The following is a 5,000-nucleotide window of genomic DNA, read 5'->3' as shown; positions in this document are numbered from 1 at the left end:
TTGTGTCTTCTATGTTTAAATTAGCATTTTCTTTCGCTTGATTTTTGATGTTTTCTTTTTTTAAATGTCATGTTTGTATTACATTTCTTTTTTATATTTATCTTTTTTTATATCTATATCTGTGTTGTATTTTGATTTATTTTTTCGTTTTTTACATTCATTCTAATGATTTTGTATTGATAATTTGAATTATTCTATTTTTTGTCTCGAAATACACAGATAACCTGTTGGGTATCAAGTTTCCTTTTGAGCTTTACAATCCTGGTCAATGGAAGTTTTGTAAAACGTCAAGAATCCAGTTTCTGCATGGGAAAAGACGATGGAGTATTTGTCAACCCTCAAGATTGCACAAAATACTTTCATTGTTCTCATGGAATGACGCATTCTATGGCTTGTGGCGGTGGGCTTCATTTTAATTCCGAGATATCAGGTTGTGATTGGCCAGAGAGAGCCCAATGCACACAAGGACAAACCAGTCCTCCTATGAAGATGTCCACAACCCAAATGACAATGACCGATCCTCCTATGAAGATGTCCACAACTCCAATGACAATGACCGATCCACCTATGAAGATGTCCACAACCCAAATGACAATAACAAGTCCACCTAATATGATGTCCACAACCCAAAAACCAACAACGGGAGGCGGGTGTAAAAGAGTAGTTTGTTACTTCACAAACTGGGCACAGTATCGAAGTGGGGATGCAAAACAAGTGCCAGAGGATGTCGACGCTCACATGTGTACACATATCATCTTTGCTTTCGCCAAGATGACCGGAAACAGATTAGCTCCGTTTGAACATAATGACGATAAGAATGGTGCCAATATTGGAAATTACAGAAAAATTACTGCACTGAAAAAGAAAAATCCAAATCCCAAAGTGTTGCTTGCTGTTGGAGGTTGGAATATGGGATCTCCTCCTTTTACTGCTATGGTAGCAACTCAAAGCAACAGGAAAGAATTCATCGACTCAAGCATCACTTTTCTTCGAGATCGTGGATTTGATGGTCTTGATCTCGATTGGGAATACCCGGCAAATAGAGGAAGTCCTCCTGCAGACAAAGGTCGATTCTCTGATCTTTTGAGAGAGTTGAAAGCAGCTTTCACACAAGAAGCTTCATCCTCCGGTAGTCCCAGGCTTTTGCTAACTGCTGCTGTGGCCGCTGGTAAATCCGTCCTAGATACGGCTTACGATATCCCAGTTTTGAATTCTGAATTAGATTTCATAAATCTGATGACGTATGATTTACATGGACCATGGGAAAGGAAAACTGGCCACCACAGTGCTCTTTTACCCGCCAGCTGGGATAATCCTACGTTAAATGTAAAATGGGCAGCAGAATACTGGATGAACAATGGTGCAAGCCCAGAAAAGCTTGTCATTGGCGTTCCCTTCTACGCAAAGGCTTTCACCCTTGCGAGCGCATCAAACAACGGACTAAAGGCTGCTGCATCGGGTTCAGCAACTGCTGGGAAGTACACAAAAGCAGCTGGAACTTTGTCGTACTATGAAATCTGTGAAATGATATCAAATGGAGCCATCGAACGGTTTGATGAAGAACAGCAGGCGCCTTACATCGTCCATGGAAACCAATGGGCTGGATATGACAACCCGAAAAGCTTGAAAAATAAAGTCAAATATATTATGGATAAGAATTATGGAGGAGTGATGGTGTGGGATCTCAGTTTTGACGACATTAAGGGATCATTTTGTGGTAACGGCCCTTACCCACTTATGGCAGCAATCAACAATGCTTGTAAAAATAATGCATGAAAAAATAAAGTTAGAAGTGAACCCCTGATTTAGCAAAATATTTATAAATAATAAAGATGATAAGAAAAAGAAATCTTATGCTGTTTTACGAGTTTGTCGCATCATTGATATATATTTACACAATAAAACGTAATCCTGAATACACTGAGAGAATGTGATCACTTGAGAAAGGAGCCTTTTTCAAGGACTCAACTATGCATCGCTAATATTTACGTATTTTTATTTCACGAGTTACATTATACCTTGTATTGATGCTCGTTAAAACTCGCATCAGTACAGATTTTAATATAACCCATTAAATTTAAACCGTAATAAGAGACACTCATTGATTATCTGCCATTTATCATCTACTACAGCAAATATAAATTGACCCCTTTTGTGATATTTGTGGCAATAAAATGAAGCTATATATGGTCTTTTGGTTGACAGTGGGTTGCATATTTCTCTTCCAGGCATAACAATGTAGCTTATGCCTGGAAGAGAAATATACTGTAATCAATCACACTCATGAAGCCACACTCAAAACGAAAAATGAGATGTACAATAGCTGTCCACATAGACGGAAACACTTACTAATCAACTACAAACCTACTGAACCACTTCAACAAGCAACAACACACAACAAACCAAACTCATATAACAGAGTCCTGACGATGGCTGAAAAGACCTGAAACATCAATGTAGACTGACTCCAACAGTGTGGTAAATATTAAAATAATATATATATATATATATATATATATATATATATATAATATATTATATATATATATATATATATATATATATAGAATGCAAATTGTCACTCAAATTTTTTGTGGCCGAGACGATTCGTTTCTGTGTCTTACACGTCTTCAGTTGGCGTAATCCATAGTAATATATATCGGCATTTTTTCACTATCAAGACAATTATGTAATCAGAAACTTGATCATTGACAAGATTCCTATTTACTTCCTTATGATGTGCACGCACGTCATTTGCAACACAAATCTACTACGGTTGCAAAGGTTCTAAAGGAATTATCAAGTTCAACTACTCAACGTCATAATTGCATCATAGTAAGTAGTCCTTCAGAGCCATTGCGCCCATGGAGATTGAGTTTATCTCGTTTTTTAAAGCATGAAACAGATAATAGCAATTGCTTGCCACCCTTTGGTATGGACGCTTGTCTATCGCAAAGTACTTTCCAACAGATCTATCAGACCCAGCTATCCAATCACAGCTGGATGGACATGTGGGGTCAGAAAAATATCGGCTTCACCCGGAATCGATTTCGGTCGCTTTGCGTGTAAAGCGAGTGCTTTACCGACTGATCTATCGGGACCCTAGCAAGGTAGGTGGAAATGGATTATGTTTTTGCGGCTCTCAATTAAAATTGTCTCAAGATATTAGATACCGTATTCGTATCTTGACTTGATTATATAAAAAAAAGAATAAACTTAATGACAGAGGAACCGGATGAGTGACAGGGATAAATAAAAGGACAGTGTATGTATATGTGAGTGCGTAAGTGACTGACTGAGTGTGTGTGTGTGTGTGTGTGTGTGTGTGTGTGTGTGTGTCTGTGGGTTTATGTGATTGTCTGCGGAGTTTGGGGGGGGGGGGGCTAATAAATGATGACGAAAGCCGACCTTCCGAAGTCGGCACACCTCACAAGAGACAAACGAATAGTGAACACAGGAATTTAGAGAACCACCTTCTATAGGCAACATATCAGTGTCGTAACGAGAATTGTGCCTCGATTTCTAGCATTGCCCCATGTAGTATTCACTTTAGTTTGTCTCGTGTGAGTGTGATGCGTGTCGCGTGCTGTGTGCTTGTGTCGTTAATAGGGGGTCAGTCTTCTGAGGGCTTGTCTCTGAGAATTAGTCATGATGACAATAATGATGGAGATGATGATGATAATATGATGAAGAAGAAGAAGAAATTAATAAGAGATATCTGGGACGAATTCCAAGGAAACTTGCGGAGAGAATATGCCCAATGACCTCTGTTCATCATTGACGAGCAGTTTAATCCGTAGAAAGCACGATGCTCCTTCCTTCAATACATCCCATTTAGTGAGAGTGGTAGAATAATAATATTTTTTAATGATATATATTACATGCTATGTATATTGTGCGCCTAGAACTAATTTTTTGACACCAGTGCAGACACAATCAGCTACAGATTTGTCTCTATGAGGCTTCACTGAGAATATACGCTGAAAGAACTATCTTTTCAACACTTGTTGCAAAATAAATTATATAGAATCTATGTGGGAAGGATAAAATAATCACACCATTCGCCAAACCAAACCACCAAATTATGTATAACCTTGATAGTCTGATTGATATAATTAAGTGATAACTAATTACCAAGATGGCTTTCTAAAATCAATAACAAAGAACTGCATGACGTCAATGTAATTCCTTCTATCAGATGTATTAATTTTGTCTTACACAGTGAACACTATGACATTATAAGGAGAACACGCATTTAAACACAATTAATTGTTTAGAAATCAATGGTTTCTGCGAGTGAACAAAACTAAAAAAAGGACACAATTCCTTAAAACAACAACCACAACACTGAGATACCAGTCCTGTGTGGGTGCGTTTTGTAATTATTCTTTGTCCACCAACCATGGGACTGAATTTGGTCGATAATGCATTCACTCAATAATATTTTTACTTAGTATTTGAATATACGGCTTCATGTTCTTGTGTCACTCACCTTCGGACCGCTCCTGGGGTGCCGCAAGTAGTATATACGCACGCAACGCAGGTGAAACTCTTGTGAAATTAGTAAATCATTGTTTGATATCAGCAGTTTATTCAGTATATCAGGGTGCCAGGGTGTCATCGTATTAGATATGAGTACCACTAGCGTCACTTGTATTATTTTCGTGTGCTTTACACACTTTGTAGTTATTTCCGTATGTAGGCCACCATAGACGTTACGTTTTGTACCGGTGACGGCGCTCGTCTAGGTCAGTGTGACCCAATCCATGCGTCAGTGGAACGGGATTTTTTTCCATACACGGTGAGATATTACACACCGACCGTCATCGGTCCCAGTAACTGTCTCTATTTTCTATTTTTCGTCTTGCTCACAATAGTTATTACTTCTCACTAAATTATTTCAATCAGACTATTGAAGGAACGAGATTGACGTCACTCAACTCTTTGTTATTGTATGAAAGCTGACATTTTGGTAATTAGTTCTCACTAAATTATATCAA

The 5,000-nt window shown here is 38.2% G+C and overlaps 1 pseudogene across 1 annotated transcript in view; it reads left to right on the top strand.

The window, feature by feature from the left end:
- Window positions 1–1,819, top strand: part of LOC144956424 (chitinase-3-like protein 1 pseudogene) — a 6,586-nt pseudogene extending 4,767 nt beyond the window's left edge. The window contains exon 2 of the transcript XR_013641948.1: window positions 220–1,819. The product of XR_013641948.1 is annotated as a chitinase-3-like protein 1 pseudogene (transcript). The remainder of the gene's footprint in view (window positions 1–219) is intronic.
- Window positions 1,820–5,000: the final 3,181 nt, after the last annotated feature.

Source organism: Berghia stephanieae, chromosome 11 (genome assembly GCF_034508935.2).
Source record: "Berghia stephanieae isolate SIO BIC M18660-M18661 chromosome 11, UCSD_Bste_1.3, whole genome shotgun sequence".
Lineage (NCBI taxonomy): Eukaryota > Metazoa > Mollusca > Gastropoda > Nudibranchia > Aeolidiidae > Berghia > Berghia stephanieae.
Note: the sequence above shows the minus strand (reverse complement) of the source record. Positions and strands in the feature narration are given on the sequence as shown.